At 42.1% G+C, this 22,958-nt stretch overlaps 1 non-coding gene and 1 pseudogene across 1 annotated transcript; one reads left to right on the top strand and one right to left on the bottom strand.

Moving 5' to 3' along the window:
• Positions 1 to 524: 524 nt before the first annotated feature.
• ZNF514 (zinc finger protein 514) lies at positions 525 to 21,391 on the bottom strand (annotated as a pseudogene).
• Positions 21,392 to 22,100: 709 nt separating this feature from the next.
• LOC150006509 (U6 spliceosomal RNA) lies at positions 22,101 to 22,204 on the top strand. Its single transcript, XR_016512074.1, has one exon. It is a non-coding gene; the product is annotated as a U6 spliceosomal RNA (small nuclear RNA).
• The last annotated feature ends 754 nt before the right edge of the window (positions 22,205 to 22,958 follow it).

The raw sequence follows: 22,958 nt of genomic DNA on the forward strand, positions 1-22,958 counted from the left end.
GTCTCACATTCACCATGTCCATAGGGTTTTTCTCATGAATGCTCCAATGATTGACGAGACATGAGCTCTGACTGAAGTCCTTCCCACATCTGCTGCTTTCACAGGGCTTCTGTTGAGTGCGTGATGCTTAATAAGTTAAGAAGTGTTGCTGAAGTCTTTTACCACACCTGCAGAATTTCTCTTCAGTATGTTACCTGACTTCTTTTCTAGGAACAATAAGCAACTGAAGGGCTTCTCCACAGCATGATGCTGAGTAATGTATATCCTCTGATTAAAGCCTTTGCAAAGCCATTGCATTAACACGGTTTCTCTGACTTCATTCACATTGATTCTCCGAACTTTGATGAGGGAGGAGGTGTGACTGGAAGGCCCACCCTCCCTCTTGACGTCAACAGCACTTCTCTTCGGGATGTACTATCAGATATTGAACAAGTTGTGTCCTCCAACCAACTCTTCCTTCATACATGACACTTACAGGACCTTGCTCCAATATATATCCTCTGGGGTTTAGTGACATATGTAATTCAGCTGAAAGCCTTCTTATATTCACTAAATTCATAGCATTTCTTTCCAGTGTGACTTTTCTGATGTTTAATAAGGGATTCAGTGTGAGCAAAGGCTCTCCCACACTCATTATACTTGTAGGGCTTCTCTCCAGTATGAAACCTATAATGTACGATGAGAGATGAGCTCTGGCTGAAATTCTCCCACATTCCCTGCATTCATAGGGCTTTTCTCCAGTATGAGTTCTCTGATGTTTCATAAGGGATGATGTACAACCAAAGGCTCTCCCACATTTGTTATACTTGTAGGGTTTCTCACCAGTATGAAGCCTATAGTGTAGGACAAGAAATGAGCTCTGGCTGAAGGCTCTCCTGCATTTACTGCAGTTGTAGGGCTTTTCCCCAGTATGAATTCTCTGATGTTTAATAAGAAATGAAATATGAGCAAAGGCTCTCCCACATTAACTGCACTCAGGGCTTTTCTCCAGTGTGACATTTCTGATGGTGCTTAAGTTCTGAGTGGAAATGGGAGGACTTCCCACATTTATTACATGTACAGGATTTCTTCCTTGGATGGGTTCTCTGAGAGTTATTTCTCCCCGAGGTCTGTCTCCGTATCGTATGTATAGGATCTGTCTCCAGTAGTAATGTCGCATTGGTTAACAGGACTGATCTTAAGTCTAAAACTCTTCCCAATTCGCTGCATTTATGAACTCCCTTAAGGGTGGTAGCAGATTTGTGAGTGCATGACGTTTCTTTCAGATGTCTTCCATTTTTCTGGATGTGTCTCTAATTGGTCATCACAATCACAGGCTGCTTTCAGTTTGGAGGACCAGAGTTCATCTTTACTGTTTTTTTTCACTGATTCTATCTGGAATAATTCTTCTTTGGAACTCCCTGACTTAGCATTGATTCCTTGGTTTTAGGCCTTCTCTCCCAGTCTGGAGGGAAAAAAAGACCTTCTAGTATTACCTGTTCTCTGTGCCAAGAGAAAGTGAAGTCCTGGAAATGGATATAGAATAATTAACTTTAAAAATAGTATCTAAAAGAGGTGTACAGTTTCTTCCAAGAATGGTGTATGTCTGAGTAAGGTTTTTGAGATGACAAGCAAAAGAGATAAGCAGATGATGGGAGATTAGAAAAACTCGAGAAACAGTGTTTGGATTCTAGTACATGAGGTAAGTCCAAAGACTGTAAAGATGAGAGTAGGGTAGGAAGATGCCAGCCTAAGTCTTCCCTCAATGCCACAGTTCATACTGTACATTATTATATGCACATACATATAACAGGTACTGTATTACTATATATAATGTGGTAGGGGCAGAGTAATTCTCCCTAAAAATGTCCATGCCCTATTCCCAAGAATTTATGTTAACTTAGGTACTTTGCAGATGTGATTAAGGGCATAGACCTTGAGATGGGAGATAATCCTGGATCATTCAGGTGGGCCCAGACTAATCACATGAGTCCTTAACCCTGCAGTGGTCGCACTTCTGAATGGAGTGTGAGAGGTCGGTGAGAGGTCGTGTGGATGACATTGGTCATCCACTTTAAAAGAAGGAATTTAAATGAACAAATTTTTTAACTTTTATTAATAATCATCTAAGTAACTTATATTAATTCAATTTTTCATACATAAGTGGCTCATAAAATACACTTTGCAACAATTAGTATTGGAATGCCTTAAATCAAATTATTTGGTATCTAAGATAAACTAGTAAATATAGAAGGTACAGAATAAGCTCTTATTTGTTATGATCATTATAACAAGTGTTGCACATTATTTGCAATGTTCTGGACAGGTGAATTTTCCACATACCTGACACGATATATGTGTTCTTTTATTGCATTTCCTTCCACAAAGAAAGCACCTGCCATGTGCTCCACTGCAAGGGGTACTTGCCACTTCTTGTGTTTTATTGTCTTCTGAAATCCCCCAAAAGTCATATATTTTCAATTTTAGCATTCTGGGTATACAGTATCCCACACTTATCGCGGGTATTATGTTCTAGATCACCCCACGAAGTAGGAACCTTACATTTATTCTACACTCTTAAACCTACATAACTTTAACAACATACATATACAGTACACCGTACCGCAACATCCCGCGATATAGCAAAAAATCTATGATAAATAATTAAATATAATATTTTTTTAAATCCTGTGATACAATGAGGCCATGATAAGTGAACTGCAATATAGAGAGGGACTACTGTACTGTACATTCCTTATTTGCCCTCTGTATAGCTAGGGGTTTCATCATATTCAGAGCCATATCAGTGATAAATTCACGATGCAAAAGTTTTTCATGGTTCTTATTGATTATATATATATACATAGGGTGTTTATGGCACTGACGTTCATCAGGTTGAAAAAATAGTCAATGGCCAATGCCAAGAATTTCTCACAACATCATATAAAGAACAGGGGTCTGCTGCATGGGCAACAGCAGACCCTCCATATTACCCTGCCCAGGCTCTGTAGCTTCAGCGTCATCGCAAGATGTCGATTCAACACGGGAGGAGACAGATACCATGTCATTCCCGAGTCGGACTGCACAGCCATTCTCGGCGGTGCAGATAGACTCTGAAGAAGCTACACCATCGTCTCTTGAGACGGACGGCTGCCGACGACGACATATAAAGAACACACTTTGTCAACCAAGTCTACTCCATTCTTAGTTCTGTGATAATGTTATTATCTCTGGCTTACTTTTCTCTCCTGTGCTCTGGTCAACGTAACCATTGGTGTGCATCGTCGACATAACAAGGACAACTTTATTATTTGGGGGAACATATGAAACCAATGTAACACTTCTAAAAAAACAAAATGCTGAGGAATACTTAGCCTTGCCTTTGCTTGTGCATAATATTTTTGGAATTTCTCTTTTATCTTTTCAGATTATACCCACCATTGTTGTTTTCTGCTCAAAAAGTTGTTTTGATGCTTCCAAAGAAGTAAACCAATTGTCAATTGTGTGTGACATTGTGATTTTTTCCTTGAATTGGTTTAGTCATTCTCAGAACAACATCACACCTATTGTTGCTTACTTCATATGGTCCAGGATTACGACCCAAATAAACTTCTAAATTGAAAGTGTATGGATACTGACAATCAACTAGTGCAAAACTCGAACTGCTTGTTTGTACACCGCCCACAACCTCAGTGTTATCATCTTCTACAGAGTCCGAGTTTTCCAACTGCTCCTCCACATCATCTGACACCTTGTCATCCGAACAAGCGGGTCCATCTATACAATCTTCATCTTCTTCCTCGAGCCACTGTTCAGTCTGTTCATTGGACATGTTTGGGCTGTAAAAGTAGTTTCAATAAGACAAAACAGAACAGTGTTTTTTTAAGAAATAATACCACACAATTAAAAGTAAATAAATACTCACTAATAGTCATAAATTTCACTTACAATGAGAAAAAGTAGCTAAGAAACAATTTTCAAATACTTACGGAATTGATCGTGTGCATGACATGTGTCATCTAACTCTCTGTCACAGAATTCTGGATAAACTGCACAGCTTAGGCGCTTGGCCAGAACTGAGGTGCTGCAACACACAGCATTGTTAATCTGGGCACACACAGCGTTGCCATGTCAACATTGGACTAAAACTGATGGTTATTTTGCATGGATGACTATTATCATCCACGTGACCACTCGAGGGTTAAAATGAGAGAACACTTCCTGGCTATTAGAGAGATGTGGTGTGAGAAGGACTCTACCCATCGTTTGTGGCTTTGAGCATGGAGGAAGCACACATGAGACAAGGAATGTAGCAGTCTCTAGAAGCTGGGAACGCCCTTCAGTTTACAGCCAGCAAGAAAATGAGGACCTCAGTTTTACAGCTGCAGGGAACTGGTTCTGCCAACAATTCAAACAGGAAAGAGATTCTCCCCTATACATGCCAAGAAGGAAGCAGTTCTGCTGATACCTTTTTTATAACTGTGTGAGACCCATGCTAGACTTTCTTTTTTTTTTTGATATAAGCACTTTTTATTTTTATTTATTTATTTATTTTTTATTTTGGTTTTTCAATTACAGTTGTCCCCTTTTCCCCCAATTTCTCTCCCCCACCCAGCCCACCCCCTCTCCCGCAATCATATCCCTCCCTGTTGTCTATGTCCATGAGTCTTTTATACAGGCTCTTTAATTAAACCCTTCCCTTACTTATCCCCCTTCTCTCCCTCTCCCCTCCCCCCTATTGACTGCTATTCTGCTTTTTGTTCTATTTAGTTCCTTTGTTTGTGTTGTTCTTTAGTTTCCTGTATTAGGTGATATCATATGGTATTTTTCTTTCTTTGCCTGGCTTATTTCACTAAGCATAATTCTCTCTAGTTCCATCCATGTTGTTGCAAATGGTAGGAGTTCCTTCTTTCTTTCTGCTACATAGTATTCCATTGTGTAAATGTACCACAGTTTTTTGATCCACTCATCTACAGATGGGCACTTAGGTTGTTTCCAGCACTTAGCTATTGTAAACAGTGCTGCTATGAACATAGGGGTGCATAAGTTCTTTTGAATTGGTGTTTCAAGATTCTTCGGGTATAATCCTAGTAGTGGAGTCGCTGGTTCAAAAGGCAGTTCCATTTTTAATCTTTTGAGGTAATTCCATACTGTTCTCCATAGTGGTTGCACCAGTCTGCATTCCCACCAACAGTGCAGTAGGGTTCCCGTTTCTCCACATCCTCGCCAGCACTTGTTGCTTGTTGATTTGTTGATGATGGCCATTCTGACTGGTGTAAGGTGGTATCTCATTGTGGTTTTTATTTGCATCTCCCTGATGGCTAATGATGTTGAGCATTTTTTCATGTGTCTATGGACCTTCTGTATGTCCTCTTCGGAGAAGTGTTTGTTCAGGTCCCTTGCCCATTTTTTAATTGGGTTGTTTGTTTTCTTGATGTTGAGTCGTATCAGCTCTTTATATATTTTGGAAATCAGTCCCCTGTCTGTGATGTCATTGGCAAATATGTTTTCCCATATGGTTGGTTTCCTTTTCAATTTGCTGTTGTTTTCTTTTGCTGAGCAGAAACTCTTCAGTTTGATGTAATCCCATTTATTTATTTTTTCCTTTATTTCTCTTGCTTTAGGAGATGTATCCGTGAAGAGATTGTTACGTGAGATATCTGATATTTTCTTGCCTATGTTTTCCTCTAGGACTTTTATGGTGTCACGGCTTACATTTAAGTCTTTGATCCATCTTGAGTTTATTCTCGTGTGTGGTGTAAGTTGGTGGTCTAGTTTCATTTTTTTGCAGGTCCCTATCCAGTTCTCCCAGCACCATTTGTTAAAGAGGCTCTTCTCACTCCATTTTATGTTCCTTCCTCCTTTATCAAAGATTAGTTGACCATAGAGGCCTGGGTTTATTTCTGGACTCTCTATTCTGTTCCACTGATCTATATGTCTGTTCTTATGCCAGTACCATATTGTTTTGATTACAGTGGCTTTGTAGTATTGTTTGATATCTGGTGTTGTGATTCCTCCTGCTGTGTTCTTCTGTCTCAAGATTGCTTTTGCTATTCGGGGTCTTTTTTGGTTCCATATGAATTTATGGAGTATTTGTTCTAGGTCTGTGAAATATGTCATTGGTATTTTAATAGGGATTGCATTGAATTTGTAAATTGCTTTGGGTAGTATGGCCATTTTGATGATGTTGATTCTTCCCATCCAAGAACATGGTATTTGCTTCCATTTATTTGTTTCTTCCTTAATTTCTTTCTTCAATGTTATGTAATTTTCAGAGTACAGGTCTTTTATCTCTTTGGTTAAGTTTACTCCTAGGTACTTTATTTTTCTTGTTGCTATAGTAAATGGTATTTTCTTTTTTGTCTCTGTCTCTGCTATTTTATTGTTGGTGTACAGAAATGCCTTGGATTTCTGTATATTTATTTTGTACCCTGCGATTTTGCCAAATTCACTTATTATATTGAGTAGTCTTTTAGTGGAGTTTATAGGATTTTCTAGGTATACTATCATATCATCTGCATATAATGAAAGTTTCACTTCCTCTTTCCCAATTTGGATTCCTTTTATTTCTTTTTCTTGTCTGATTGCTGTGGCTAGGACTTCCAACACTATGTTGAAAAGGAGTGGAGAGAGTGGACAACCTTGTCTCGTTCCTGAGTTCAGGGGGAATGCTTTCAGTTTTTGTCCATTGAGTATGATGTTGGCCTCAGGCTTCTCATATATAGCCTTAATTATGTTAAGATATGCTCCCTTTATTCCCATTTTGCTGAGTGTTTTCATCATAAATGGGTGTTGAACTTTATCAAATGCTTTTTCTGCATCTATTGATATGATCATGTGATTTTTGTCTTTCATTCTGTTTAGGTGATGTATTATATTTATTGATTTGCGAATATTAAACCATCCTTGCATCCCTGGAATGAAGCCCACTTGATCATGATGTATGATCTTTTTGATGTGTTGCTGGATCCTGTTTGCCAATATTTTATTGAGGATTTTAGCATCGATGTTCATCAGTGATATTGGCCTGTAGTTTTCTTTCTTTGTTGTGTCTTGACCTGGTTTGGGGATTAGGATAATACTGGCTTCATAGGAAGAGTTTGGGATTTTCCCTTCTTCTTGGATTTTTTGGAACAGTTTGAGGAGGATAGGAGTTAGTTCTTCCCTGAATGTTTTGTAGAATTCGCCTGTGAAGCCATCCGGTCCAGGGCTTTTGTGTGCCGGGAGATTTTGGATTACTGTTTCAATTTCCTTCTTTGTTATTGGTCTGTTGAGACTTTCCACTTCTTCTTGATTCAGTTTTGGAAGGTTGTATGTTTCTAGAAATTTGTCCATTTCTTCTAGATTGTCAAATTTCTTGTCATACAGTTGTCTGAAGTAATTTCTAACTATCATTTGTATTTCTGAGGTATCAGTCGTGATTTCTCCTCTTTCATTTCTGATTTTGTTTATTTGTGTCTTCTCTCTTTTTTTCTTGATTAGACTGGCTAGAGGCTTGTCGATTTTGTTGATTTTTTCGAAGAACCAGCTCCTAGTTTCGTTGATCTTTTGGATTGTTTGTTTAGTCTCTATGTCATTTAGTTCTGCTCTGATCTTGATGATTTCATTCCTTCTTCTTGCCCTAGGCTTTGTTTGTTGTTGTTGTTCTAGTTCTTGTAGCATTGTGGTTAGGTTTTTTATTTGAGATTCTTCTAGCCTTTTCAGATATGCCTGTATTGCTATAAACTTCCCTCTCAGGACTGCTTTTGCTGTGTCCCACAGGTTTTGGGTTGTTGTGTGCTCATTATCATTAGTTTCTAGAAATTTCTTGATTGCTTCTTTGATGTCATTGTTAGCCCATTCATTATTTAATAGCATGTTATTCAATCTCCATGAGTTTGGGTGTCTTTGATTTTTTCCTCTGAGGTTGATTTCTAGTTTCAAGGCATTGTGATCTGAAAAGATGCTTGATATGATTTCAATTTTCTTGAATTTGTTGAGGCTTGTTTTGTGACCTATCATGTGGTCTATCTTTGAAAATGTCCCATGTGCACTTGAAAAGAATGTATATTTTGCTTCTTTGGGGTGAAAAGTTCTATATATATCAGTTAGATCCATGTGGTTTAGTGTGTTGTTCAATGCCTGTATATCCTTGGTGTTTCTTTGCTTTGATGATCTGTCTATTGTTGATAATGGAGTGTTGAAGTCCCCTACTATGAGTGTGTTGTTGTTGATATCCTTTTTGTGGTCTTCTAGTATTTGCTTTATGTATTTGGGTGCTCCTATGTTGGGTGCATATATGTTTATCAAAGTCATATCTTCTTGATGGATTGTTCCTTTAAGTATTATGAAATGTCCTTCTTTGTCTCTTTTTATTGTCCTTGCTTTGAAATCCATTTTGTCTGATATGAGAACTGCTACCCCGGCTTTTTTTTCCGGTCCGTTTGCTTGGAATATTTTTTTATATCCCTTTACTTTCAGTCTGTGTAAATCTTTTGTTTTGAGGTGTGTTTCTTGTAGACAGCAAATATGTGGGTCCTGTTTTCTTATCCATTCCGTTACCCTATGTCTTTTAATTGGAGCATTTAATCCATTTACATTTAAGGTTATTATTGACGTGTATTTATTCATTTCCCTTTGTACCTCTGTTCCTCTCCTCTCTTGTTTTTTCCTAGAACAGTCCCTTTAGCATCTCTTGCAATGCTGGTTTGGTGGAGATGTATTCTTTCAGTCTTCCTTTGTCTGAGAAACTCCTTATTTCACCTTCTATTTTGAATGAGAGCCTTGCTGGGTAGAGTATTCTTGGTTGTAGGCCTTTGTTTTTCATTGCTTGAAATATTTTTGACCATTCCCTTCTGGCTTGTAATGTTTCTGTTGAGAAATCAGTTGATAGCCTTATCGGAGCTCCTTTGTATGTTATTTGCTGCTTTTCTCTTGCTGCTTTTAGGATTCTCTCTTTGTCTTGGAATGTTGCCATTTTAACTATGATGTGCCTTGGAGTGGGTTTTTGGGGGTTCCTCTTGATTGGAACTCTCAGTGCTTCTTGGACTTGCATAGCTTTTCCTCTCATCAGGTTCGGAAAATTTTCTGTCACTATTTCTCCTATCAGATTTTCAATTCCATGTTCCTTTTCTTCTTCCTCTCGTATTCCGATGATCCTTAAATTATTTTTCCTAATGCTATCCTGTAATTCCCTTACATCTTGTTCATATTTTTTCAATCGTTTTTCATTTTGCTGTATTGTCTGGGAGTTTTTCTCTACATTATCTTCTAACTCACTGATCCGATCTTCTGCTTCGTTTAGTCTGCTTTTGACTGATTCTACTGTGTTTTTCAGTTCAGAGATTGTATTCTTAAGTTCTTCCTGGTTCTTGTTAACGATTTCTATGTCTTTTTTTATGCTGGTGTAGTTCTCTGCCAGTTCCCTGTAATTTTCTTGGAGCTGCTGGTAACTTCCTTGAAGGTTGTCATAGTTGATTTTAAGGATGTCGAGTATATTGAGCTTCTTTACCACCATTGTTTTGAATTCCATGTCTGACATTTGGGCTATGTCTATTTCATCTATCTCTCTTTCTGAGGATTCCTCTTTTCTTTTCATTGAGGGGTTATTTTTGCGTCTTACCATGTTGGATTCTTTTTGTTTTTATTTATTTATTTATTTATTTATTTATTTATTTATTGGGGGGGTAGTCTGCTTTGACTTCCCTCCTTTGTGGTGTAATATTCTTTATCGAAGGTCTGGGAGTTTCAGTGGTGCAGTCTCTTTGATATCCTGAGCCTGATGGTCTTAAGTTACCCTTTATGTCGTTTGTTTATGCTGTTCTGTTATATTTCAGATGTTCTTTGATAGGATCTTCCTTCTGGCTACTTGGTTGAGAGTCACTCTATCTGCTTTGTCTTGAGTTCTTTTGTGGATATGCTGTTAAAGACATAAACACACAGCCCAGGCAGGAGACCCACACCCTCAGAAAGTATCCCCCACTCTATCCTGCTATCGTTAGCCAACTAGCCCGTATTAATATAAATGTAAAGAGATTTGAGCTTTTATACTATAAGAAGAATAGATACGAGTTGTTTTTGGGGAGGAAAAATATAATTTTTGATAGAGGGGTTGATAGATTAATAATAGTTGAGACTGTGCAAGCCAGTTAGTAATATTTACATTGTATGTTAAGAAAAATAGAAGAAAAGGATAGAAAAATACTTAGTATAGTAAGAAAGTGGGATTGTATTGTATTTGGGTTTATATAGTAATTATATTGTATTATTTAAAGTAATAGGGGGGCTAAGCTAGACACACAAACAAATAAACCACTATTAAAGAGAAAGGATGAGAAGGAGAGGTTATATGCAACACGTTAGAGATAAAGTTTGTTATTATTGGAAGAGGTGGAGGAAAAACACTCCCCCAAAAAATCCCCAAGAAAATAGAAGAAAAGAAGAAAGAGAGAAAGAGAAGAAAATAAAAAATTTACCACAACCCCCCCCAAAAAACCCCAAAAGGTTAGCAAGAAAGGAACAAAGAAAGATAGAAAAGAAAGAATACAGAAGAAAGAAAAAAGAGAGAGAAAAAAAAATTGAACCAAAAAAAAATATATATATATATATATATACCCCCCAAACCCCCCCCCCAAAAAAACCCCAGGAAAAGAATAAAGAAAGAAGGAAAGAAAAGAAATTATTAAGAAGAAAGAAAGAACAAGGGAGAAAAAATTTGGGAGAAAAAATTTGGAGAAAAAAAAAACGATGTTTTTACTCCGTTTTAGCCTTGGTGTGTTGCCTTCTTTATCTGGGTCCGCAGCTGGTCTAGTGTGGCAGGTCAGAGGTTCTTGTTCTTTTGCCGGACTGGTGTGCGCACCCGGTTGCCGCTATGGTGCGCGCCCGCGGTTGCCGGCGCGGCGCGCTACCTTGCTGCCCGCTGTAGCCAGTTGAGGTGCCCTTGCGCGTAAGCCCCTGCGCGCTCTGACGGCCCGAGAGTTTGCCCCGCGGTTGGAGCCCACTGCTGCCGGGCCGCGGTGGTTCCCCGTTCGTGCCAAGGTGTCTCTGTCCGCGCGGGCGGCCCGAGCGCTTTCCCCGGGATTGGCTCCTTCTTTCGCTGGGGCGCGGCAGTTCCCCGTTCGCGCCGAGGTGACCCTGCCCGCGCGGACGGCCCGAGCGCTTTCCCCGGGATTGGCTCCTTCTTTCGCTGGGCCGCGGCGGTTCCCCGTTTGCGCCAAGGTGACCCTGCCCGCACAGGCGGCCAGAGAGCTCCCACTGACCCCGGGCTGAGGTGCTTTCACGCTCGCACGCTGCCCCGTGCCCTCAGTCCCGCTGAGCCGAGCTCCGGGAGTTGGTCTCTCGCCTCTTAGGGCAGGGCCAGGGACACTTGTGCTCAGTGGAATCGAGCGTCCGTGGGTCGCCGCCTCTCGCTGTTCCCGTGCTGCAGCCGCCCGCCTTCCCTCACCCGTCTGGGCCCCATGCTAGACTTTCAACATAGAAATTGTGAGATAAATTAACTGTGTTGTTTAAAACCATTAGGTTTGTGACACTTTGTCTCAGCAACAATAGAAAGCTAATAAAAATAATAATGTCACTTCCACAGAGGAAAATGAATGGTGAGGCCTCACCAGTGCTCCCATAGGCCAGATTCTGAGCTACTCAGTCTCCTGTGGCTCCTGGATATCCCAATATCTAACAGGTTCACCCAAGAGATTCTGAAACACAGCCACATTTGCAGACCACTGTTAACAGACATGTTGATCATGAAATTAGACCTAGACACCAGAAATTTACTCTCATTCTGAAAGGAAAAAAGATCAAGAAAGTACTATTACAGAGGAGATCAGCAGAGATCAACATCTTCCCTCTCTGTCCTCTATTCTATAAAGTTCCTGTGATGAGACCTACCCTGTGCTGTCAGAATTTGAGCCCTGCTCTTCTGAGCTTTAGCTCTAGCCTGAGCCTGTGAGTCTGCCTTGGAGATGAACACTGGCACAGACAGTCATCCCCTCCAGTATGGCTGGGCTACACATGGCAGTCAGGAAACCTCTGAGTCCAGAATTCTATCCCAAGGAGTGGAGCCCACTGGATTCTCTCAAGTCACCTAAAAATAAACTGCCTCAGAGAGATGGCATTAACAACTTGCAAGGAGTTGTCCTTGTTCCTGGAAACAGCTCTAGTGCAGCTCAGCTTAATCAAGCTTGACATGTCCTCAACTTAATCTTCCTGATATCACCTGTTTGTCCTGGCCTGTACCCCTTCAATTTCTGGGTGATTGAATTGTCCTATTTGATCCCTTGCTAGTTCTTTACCTTGTCAATATGGGATTCCCTGGCTAATTACAACTGTTGATTCTTATATTCCACCTAACATTGACTGTCTGACATCCAGTGATGATGTGTAGCACCAAGAACCCTAAAGAGTTGAGCAAAGATGGGTATCAGGAAGGGTAAACACTAGAGGGAAAAATGAACATCTTTTCTTCTGACACTAGAGATAATTACAAAAGCCTGTGAGTATTCAAAGTCCTGGAGTTAAGGGTTCCTGGCACATGAACTCATGTTCTCGACGGAAAGCTCCTGATGAAGGGTTCAAGGCAATTTCCCACCCACAGCTGGTCCTTACTTGTGTGAATTGCAACTTAGGTCTTGCTTATTCACCTGAGTAGACACATGCTAAGATTTCTGCCTCTAACATGCAGGGTTCTTCCCCTTCCTCCAGCTGGCAGATTATATATGGTTTGGCCACTGGAAGCCCTGATGGTAGAGAAAGAAAAGATTGTGCCAGTGTATGTCAGAGGCCAAGGCTTTGGCTCTTGGTCTTCAGAGTGGAGAAATATTGTAGGTGTGGATGGCCTCCAAAGAATGGGCAATGTGAACTATCATAAAGAAGTCATGAAACTTCTTCAATTTTGTAAGGAACAGGACTTTTCCTAGGAATAAGCAGCAAAAATACTGTATCTCTGGGCCCAAAATATAATGTACATGTCTGATTCCAGAAGCCCAGGGCAAAACGCAACCAAAAGGCTCAGACACCCCTAGCTTGATGGGCAGGCTTTGGGCTTTGGAGGCACTGAGCTCACCCAGGGAGGGTAGGTTCTCGAAGTTCTCCAGTGTGACCTCCCTGTACAGGTCCTTTTGAGCATGGTCCAGCTGCCCCCACTCCCACTGGGTGAATTCCACAGTCACATCCTTGAAGGTCAACAGGTCCTGAAACAAAGAAGACACTCTTGCACCCTCAGGAGCATACCAATGTCTCTAAGAAGAAGAGTGGCCTGTGTCTAAGCAGACCCTTAGGATGTGCAAGAAGGGATTCCAAGAGTTCCTGAGTAGCCAATGCCCAGTTTTGGGATTTATCATGTCAAAAATATTTAAGCTTCTTCAAGGATTATAGCATCCCACTCAATGCACAATCAACATCAAGCTGCTTAGAAATGTAATCAAGGTCTTAAAAGAATCAAGCCCACAGAAACAATCTGCTTAGGTGGGAGCAATAAATGCGACCCACTTCCTCAGTTTTCATGAGGTTTATTCTCAATTTTGTTGCATTTAATTAGAATCGATTAAGTAATAGGCATTAATACTACTCTGCATTTAAGAATGCAAAGAATATTCTACTAATTTGCATTCTCCAAGGCAGTATGATTAGTAGTCTTCAAATTAAGTATTTTCAAAACTTGTGACCTATGATTTTAATGACAGTTTTTACTACGGCCAGATCAAATAATTTGGGGTTATAATAATTTGTCCTCATCTCTGCTGGCCAGCACACAGTTCAGCAAAAGTAAATCAAGTAGTCACCTAGTGAAATCAGTAAGGCTTTTGTGAGTTTAATTAGTGGAATCCTCTCCACTAAAACCTAACTGTTTTCCAGATTCTGAATGTACAAACTTAAAAGGGAGACCCTGGGTTCCAAGTCACCAACCACAAAGTACAACCATTCTGTGGATCCCAGCCAGACCTATCCTGTCTCCCTCTATAATAGGAATAGAACACCTCCCATTTGACTTAAATTGCACAGTAATCCATGTACTATGAACTAAAAAGCAGATAAGCCCCCAAAATGTGTAAAAATCAAATCCCAATTAGACAGTACTGATTCCATAGAGTAAGTCAAAGTAACAACTTTACATTAACAAAAACATTCAAAATAAATAAGGAAAACTCACTACCGTGGTAACCTCTTGTGAAAAATTATTTTTTCAAAATATTCACTGTCCCCATTTCAAGGATACAGCTTCCCACCCCACTGACTGAGGGGTGGTCAAATAATCATTCACAGTGGAATGTGGAGGAAGTGACATTAATTACTATGAGAAAAACCTTTTAGAGCCTGTGGGTGTTCTCGATTGCTCTTTTCCCTTTGCTCTAAGAACAGCAAGTGATCCCAGAGTGAAGGTATGGGCAAAGCCACTCCTTATGTGTGATGCAGGCAAGAAATAAATCTTTGTAGGTATAAGTCTCTGAGGGTTTGCTGTTGTTATCACAGCAAAACTAGGCTAAACTGACTCATTAAAAAAAAAAAACAAAAAAAACTGGGGTTCTGCCCTAACAGAAAGTCTAAAATATCTGACATTGGCTTCAGGGCTAGCAGTGAGGAAACTGCTGGCAAGGTGGCAGCACCTGTAATTTTGTGGTTAACTCTTTAGTAAAACTGTTGCCTATGATAAATTGAAAAATGAACAATGTAAGTGTGGGCTTGTGATGTTATGAGAAGAAGCTGGAAACACTAGTAAGTTGGTTGTTATTTTTTTTAATTATTATTTTTTTACTATTTATACATATTTTATTAGTGATAATTTTAATAAAATTTAAGCCTTGATTTGGAGCATCTTCATTTGATTACTTAATATTATGATTGAAATAACATAAAACTGATGTAATTAAAACAATTGTAAAATACCAAGAAATGTTTTGTGTCTTTGAATCTTATTTCAAATTAGAGAACTTGCAAATCTGTGTTTCCAACCTGAGGTAGAGATGTTATACTTCTTAATTTCAGTTCAGTTCAACAAATATTGTATGCCTCTTACATGACTGGAATTGTCACGAGGACTGGGCGCCTCAAAGAATTGAAGTCCAGGCCTCAGACACAATCCATGAAAGAAATAATTGATCAGATAGACTTCATTAAATTACAGTTTTTTGCTCTGTTTGGAAGAGTAGTTCTTCTTTATATCTTTGTTCGTTGGACTTCCATGCAGCTCAGTTTTCTGGAACTTCTAGTTGTCTCTAGTTTTGTGGTAGTTGTATTCCTTCTTAGTTATGGAGGGAGACGCAGCATGTCTGTCTAGACCTCCATCTTGGGTGGAAGTCCGAGTTGGTTGTTATTGACAGCATTGGACAAAGTATTATAGGAGGAAAAAAATGAGCTTAAGAGTTTGCTGGTTTGTAAAATAAAATGGAAGGCAAAAAAAAAAAAAAGCTCAGTAATTTCAGGACTTGAAATGGTTGTACATTTAACCAATTCTCATTCCCAATGGGTCAAAGACAATAATAAGCCTTTGGCATGACACAGGATGATTAAAACTCAGTGTAATGGCACGGACCAAGTCATAGGTGTGGCTGTCAAACCTTTTCCTGAAACCTCTGGATAATTTCACATGGCTCCCAATAAATCCTTTCAGTGGGGCCAAATTACTTAGAGTGACCAGAAGTATGGCTTTTCTAAGGAAACCGTAAAACCTCCACAATTAAGTCTAAAGTGAGGGACATATTTCAAAAAAAACTGTGTAAAGCTATTCACACATGGAGCTGACAAAAGCAATATATAAAAAGCTAATTATGTTTTATACATTTACACTTAAATGTTCATAATCTGAAAAAAAATCCCTGGGCCATCAACCTACTCAAGCAAGTTGAAAAGCTGCTTAGTCCTCAAGAGAGGTTCTTTTCCAGTCACTTTCCTCTGTGACCAAGGAGGATACTGCAAAAAGTGGCTTCCGAGGGCAGAGGCAAAAGCATAAGAGAACAATGGATTGAGAGCTCCACCCAGGAAACAGAACTACAGCAGAACCAAAGATGTCCCCACTACCAAGGTCGATGAGTTCAGCAAGTCTGCCCAGTGGAATTTCACAATTATCACAGCCCTAGGACTACTGGGCACCTCCCATGCTTCCCCTTTCTGAATAGGGGTGTTTACTGTGATTATCTAGCTCCACTGTTTCACTGTCATATATATGGACTCACACGACGTGTCCTTTTAGTTTACAGGTCTCCCCACATTTCAACAGGGACCCAGCCTCCAATGGCCTCCTAATCTGTCCACACCCTGCCTCTCCAACCTCTCCAGCACAGGCTGGTTCTTCTTTTCCCACTCCATCTGCCATCAAACCATGTACATCCTTACTATGGTTGGACTTCATCCTGGGTGTCAGAGTCCTCCCCCTGATGTAGTTGTGACACTCCTGTAAGGTCAGGGCTCTCTCATGCTCCTTGGTACTCACCACAGTGCCCATTCAAGAAATAAACCCGAGGGTCTGAGTGCATACTGAGCAAAGAGGAGAGAGCCCTGGGTAAGGGGCAGGAAGGCCAGCATCCTCTTTGATGGGCTCAGCCTCTTGGAGAGCAGGAATTGGGGTCAGTTTCCAAACACAGAGGCTCCAGAGGACAGTAAATAAAGATATTCATAGTTCAAGCACTCGAGGAAAAATTAAAAGAACTTCAACTCATCTGGGGCCTGGTTTTCATGAATAAACTTGTTCCCTCTTCTCCCAGGTATCTCTCTGGAGGAGGAGCAGGGCCCTGAGAAGGGAGAACTAGGAAGGTAAAAGAAGCCATAAGGAAGGCTAACCCTATGGCATTTATAGCACCCAGAATCCCCAAGATGGAGATCCCCGAACAGTCTGCATGTCCATGGCTCTGGGGACAGTGGTCAGTCAAAGGAGCTGAGGAGTAGCCTCTAGCCAGCCTACAGAGAGAACACCCTTGTACACAGCTACATGAGGCCCCTACTATCCATAAGCCACAGCAGACTGTAGGGATCTGAAGCGTAACAACAGTTTGGCCACTCCACTGGAGAGTTGCTTTCTGGGCATCCAAAATGCAAGTCTTCCAATAGGCCTTATGAAAATATAGACAAGGAGGAGACCTGTGGGTATAAGACAGGTTAACAGCACAAAGCAAGTCCTTGGGCAAGACCATGGAGGGATACAGACTTGAAGGGGAAGAAGAGAGGCCTCTGTTCCTGAGAAGCTGCCTTGCTAGTTCCACAATCATTAGGTCTCAGCAGCACATTGTGAGAGCTCCACTATTACAGGGCTGTGTATCCTTAAAGCCTTAAACAAAGAACTAGCTCCACGAGGGAGTGGGGAGTCCTTAAAATAAATAACACCAACCATCCAGAGAAGTGATTATTGCTGACAATTACAGAAGTGTGGAGGTGGGAAGGTGAACATAGTATGGATAGTTCAGCACTTCTCAAACCTCAATGTGCATCTGGATTCTGGAGAGCCCTGTGAGAGATACAATGGGTCAGTGGCTGTGGGGAGGGCCTGAGAGATTGCATTTCTAAAGAGCTTCCTAGGCATAAGGTAAAAAGAGGAGGCAGGAGTTCCAGAGATTGGCCCAGTCCTGCCATGGGGCCAGTTTTGTGACCTTGCGCATGTCTAATGAAGAATAAAAAATCAAATTGAAAATGTCAGCCTGATGAAGGACAGGAGATACTAAACTTCAAAAAGGAATGGCTTAGGACTTTCGGTCAAGATGGCAGCATAGGTAAACACGGCTCACCTCCTTACACAACCACATCAAAATTACAACTAAACTATAGAACAACCAACACTCAGAAACCTCAGAAATCTAGTTGAATAGAAGTCTGACCACTGCGGAATTAAAGAAACCAAATCCATCCAGACTGGTAGGAGGGGTGGAGATGCAGAATGGGCTGGTTCCACATCCATGTATAGTGGATAAAAATTTTGGAGGGATATCCTAGGAATGAGGAGTCCCAGCCCCACAGCAGGCCCCCCAGCCCAGGGTTCCAGTGCCAGGAAGATAAGTCTCCATAACTTCTGGCTGCACAAACCAGTGGGGATTGAGTCAGTAGAAGAAACTTTTCTAGTCCAAGCAGTTCCTCTTAAAGAACCCACACACAGACTTACTGAGACTTACTCCCTCTGAGCTCCAGCACTGGGTAGCAGCTTGAAAGGCACCAGTGGCATAGGAAGGAAGTGGAGTGTCTGGCATCAAGGCAAGAGGTGGGGGACAGCTTTCTGCCAGACAGAGAGGCATGCAGAGGCAATTGTCCCTTTTCTGAACCCTCCCACAACAGAGCCAAAGAACCGGCAGGTGGGTGCCATATCTGAGACTCCATCAACCTGGGTAACGTTGTTTGACCTTCCCTGGAGACCCCCTGAGACTCTGACCCACCCAACTTATGGGCCCATCCAAACTGTTAATAGTGACTTTTTCATATGAATGACTGGTCTTGGCTCATGCTTCACAACTTCATAAATCCACTCAAACAAGCAACAGCTGGCCTCAGTCAGCCCCCAGCCCCCATACCTCTTACTAAGTGGCCCCAGGCCCAGCACTAGCAGCAGTCACCCTAGATTCACAGCTTGGCTTCACCTGGGAATCTCCAAGCCCATCTCAAATTGCTTCATAGCTCAGGCAGAGTGGCCCCGAGCAAAACAGAGGTTGGGGTTAAACTTGACTGCACTACCTGATGACCCTATAGCCTACACACCCAGTAGACAGCTACAGACCATGTTAGAACACCACCACCCTGCCCCTGCACAGCTGATTCTCCATGGGGGACAGAGGTTGGTGGTCACTGGTCACAGCAAGTCCTTGCAGCTGACTGTCCTGGGTAAATCCCTTCCATTGACCTGCCAACAGCAACCAAGGGCTCAACCACAAAGAGGCGTGTGTACTCAGTCCACAAAAAGTGCACACCTTAAGTACCCAGCTTGAGTGATAGGGGAGGCTGGGCCACTGGACCCTATAGAACACCTACTGTATTAGGCCACACTACCAAGACAGGAAGTCATAGCAGCACTACGCAGCATGGCCCAAATGAGAGAACAAATCAAAACTCCAGAAAAAGAACTAAAGAAAATGGAGATACATAATCTATTAGATGCAGAGTTCAAAACACTGGTTATAAGGATGCTCAAGGAACTTAGTGAGGACTTCAGCAGCATGAAAAGATCCAGTCAGAAACTAAGGATACACTCATTGAAATAAAGAACAATTTACAGGGAAACAACAATAGAATGGATGAATCTGAGAATTAAATCAGTGATTTGGAACATAAGGAAGCAAAAACAATTAACTGGAACAAGAAGAAAAAAAGAAAAAAATGAAGAGTGTAAACAGCCTCTGGGACACTTCAAGCCCACCAACATTTGCATCATAGGGGTGTCAGAAGGAGAAGAGAAAGGGCAAGAAACTGGAAATCTATTTCAAAAAATAATGACAGAAAACTTCCCTAATTTGGTGAGGAAATAGATAAGCAAGTCCAGGAAGCACAAAGAGTCCAAAACAAGATGGATGCAAAGTGACCCATTCCAAGGTACATCATAATTAAAATACCAAAGGTTGAAGATAAAGAGAGAAACTTAAAAGCAGCAAGAGAAAAGTAGTAGGGGGTGGGGGTGTAAGCAGACTAAATGGTAATGGGGAAAAAAAGATTAAATTTATTTAAAAAGAGAAAGAAAGAAAAGAAGTTAGTTACCTACAGGGGAGTTCCTATAAGACTGTCGGTTGACTTCTTGAAAGAAACTTTGCAGGCCAGACAGAGGGATTGGCAAGAAATATTCAAAGACATGAAAAACAGGGACCTACAGCCAAGACTGCTCTACTCAACTAAGATATCATTTGGAATCAAATAAAGAGCTTACCAGACAATAAAAAACTAAAGGATTTCATCATCACCAAACCATTATTATATGAAATGTTAAAGGAACTTATTTAAGAAAAAGACTATCAAAACTATGAACAATAAAATGGCAATACATATTCATCTATCAACGATTGAATCTAAAAAACTAAGTAAACAAGAACAGAGATAGAATCATGGATACGGAGAGCATTCTGATAGTTGCTAGATTGGAGAGGGGTAGGGGGAAATGGGTGAAGAGGTGAGGGAATTAAGAAGTACGAATAGGAAGTTACAGAATAGCCATGGGGATGTTAAGTATAGGAAATGGAGTAGTCAAAGAACTGATTTATCTGCATGACCCATGGACACAAACTATAGTATGGGGACTGCCCAAGGGAGTGGGGAATGCTGGGTGGATGGGGGCAAAAGGGATAAAATTGGGACTTTAATAGCATAATCATTAAAATATAACTTAAAAAAAGAATGGCTTAAAATCTCCTGGGTTACCTGGATTGCCCTGTCTCCAACACCAATGGGGGAAGTGGTCACAGGAAGTGCCTACCTTGTACCTAGCTGAGCTAGAACAGCTGAAACAATATATAACTTAATGAAGAGCTAAAGGAAGTGGGTGGTAAGGATTCAAATGGCCTCACTGCCCTCTGCTCCTGGCCGAGAACCACTGTTCCAGGTGTGTTTACCCTCTGCTATCCTCCCCTTTCTTCTGGCCTATGGGAACAGCTTCCCAGTGGGGCCTTTCCCTCCACTTCCGCCATGGTCTCTGGATCCTGGGCCTGTAAGTTTAGTTGTGGCCACAGGGAAGGCGGTTGCAGGCTCTGCCTTTCATTTCGGATCCCTGGCCTCTTGCTAGCGTCCTTCTCTCCCTAGGCCGGGCACTAACTTCCCAGGAGGCCTTCTGGGCCTCTGTACCCTAAGAGTCAAGCCTGATGCTGTGGAGTCACTCCATAGCTGGGTCTAACGGGTCACGTCCCTTCCCTATGTCCAAGCCTGTCCTCCCCAATGTTCCAGGAGCAGGGAGCAAGCTGGGTGACACCGGGAACTCCCACTCAGCGAGGAGACGCCCAGCCCACTGCAGGGCTCAGAATAGGACTGACACACCCGGGCTCGCCCCGGTGCTGCGCGCTGCTGTCCCGCACGAGGCGCGCGTGTTCTCAGCCCTGGCACAGTCGGCCTCCAATCCCTGGAGCTGCTGGTAGGGTGAGAAGGGAACCAAGCTCTGGAACCCAGCTCGCAAGCAGACTCAGCCACAGGAGTGACCACACCACCATCAGGTAGCGAGGTAGCCACACCTGCCACCTGAGTCCAATTCGCCCCCTAGACTTGTAAGCAGGACTCCGGGGAGGGCCTTGCAGGCACACGGACCACTGTGTCCCCAGGTCCAGGCCTTCACGGCCCCTGCAGGCGGCAGACGGAAGGACACTCCCAACCCTGTCTACTGGGTCAGCGTGGAGTCCGGAGCAGGTCTCCGCGCCGATGTAGCGGAAGCCACGGAGACCAAACGATGCCTCCGCCCAACCTGCGGAGAGCCACCCTGCGTTGCCTGCGCCTGCGCAGATGGGTCGCTACGTGGGCTCTTGGCGCAAGCTTCGGAGCGGTTCCGCGAGGCAATCATGGCGCCTGCGCGTCCGTAGCGGCTATCTCGCCAGCAACCTGCTTGGGTGTTTCACCTTGTTCCTTCCCCGGGTTGGGAACTGGTAGCAATTTTCATCAGGGCCTGTACCCCGGTTTGGGGCTGTCCAACAGAAACCACTGAAAATGTGTTAAAAAGAAAAGCCTGAAACCTACCCTGAATCTGCCAAATAAGGATTTCTAGGAGGCGGGGCGGATTCTTGGGAGCCATGGCTGGCACAGGGGTGTCTGTTCCCTTCTGTGCTCTGGAACCACAAAGGTGAGGGGATGAACAAATGAGGAAAGATCTTTATCTCACTGGTGGCTCAGCATGACCAGATAGACGTGGAACTGCTTCATATGAACTTGAGGAGCACTGCCTGTTCCTGATACCTTTCCTTTTGGCATCGGCCAGTTAGTGTCTGAAACTTCCACTTTTAATGCGGGATCAGAAAAACAGGTCATGATCCGGAGGCTCATGTTACTCAGGAGAGTTAGTTAATCAGTAGCTTAACAGGGATGTCCCCTAACCCACTCAGAGTGCTCTGGTGTGCCACTGGATGTCAAGTGCTGTTAGGGGAGCTATAGTCCCCAGTAGTTTGTTTCACCATTACCCTCAATATTCCCTTTTGCTGCTTCTTTGTAGTCAAACACTTCTCCCATGAGAACATGAATGGGTTTCAAGGGCTTTATGCTAAGTGGAAAGTCACTCTCTGCCTGACTTGGGCAGCACATATACTAAAATTGTAAAGATACAGAGATTAGCATGGCCTCTGCCAAGGATGAAACGCAAATTCATGAAGTGTTCTATATTTTAAAACTAATCCCAGATCCTTTGTTATTTAAAAGCTTTTTGATGCTGAAAGTCACTCTCTAAAGGTTACATACTATATAATCCTGTTTATATGACATTTGAGGGGGGTACTAAAGATATAGAACATGTCGTGGAGCAAGTGCGAGAACCAAACAATCGGAGACAACCAAATTAGAATTTAAAGAGCCTTTATTAGCTGGCCAGCGACTGTCCACCCGTCCACAAGCCGCACTTAGGTAGACAGCCCCGACCTTAGGGATTGGGGGGCTTATAAAGCATTTCAGGTGCATTCTTGTTCCTGCAGGGGCAGGAACTTGGACAGAAATGTAGCTTGTATAGACAAAAATTGTCCACTCTTTCCCAGGTCATTGCTCAAAGGAAAAGGTCACTGCTATTCCCCAAGTCATTGCTCAAAGGAATAGGTCACTGCTCAAAGGAATAACAGGTTAAGTTCCCTGTTCTGCTTGGTTGGAGCATGCAACCGCGGGGGTCCTGAGTCCCAGACCCAAGTTCAGCTAATTACCCTACTGGCTGGACATCTGAAAAATACCCTCTAACAGAAAAGAGCTGTGTTCACAAGGGGTTGTGACAATGCTTTGCCTCTGGTAGGTAATTTAGGTTTTTTCGAGTATAAGGGTAGACTTAGTCCTGAAGTAGGATTTTATGGTATTTTTTGTGTGATCAACAGTCTTCTCTGAAGCTCTAGCTCAATGGTTCTTAGCTTTAGCTACTCAGAAAATCACCTGCAGATCTTTTC

Source organism: Furipterus horrens, unplaced genomic scaffold, assembly GCF_987537825.1.
Source record: "Furipterus horrens unplaced genomic scaffold, mFurHor1.1.pri manual_scaffold_6, whole genome shotgun sequence".
NCBI classification, from domain to species: Eukaryota; Metazoa; Chordata; class Mammalia; order Chiroptera; family Furipteridae; genus Furipterus; species Furipterus horrens.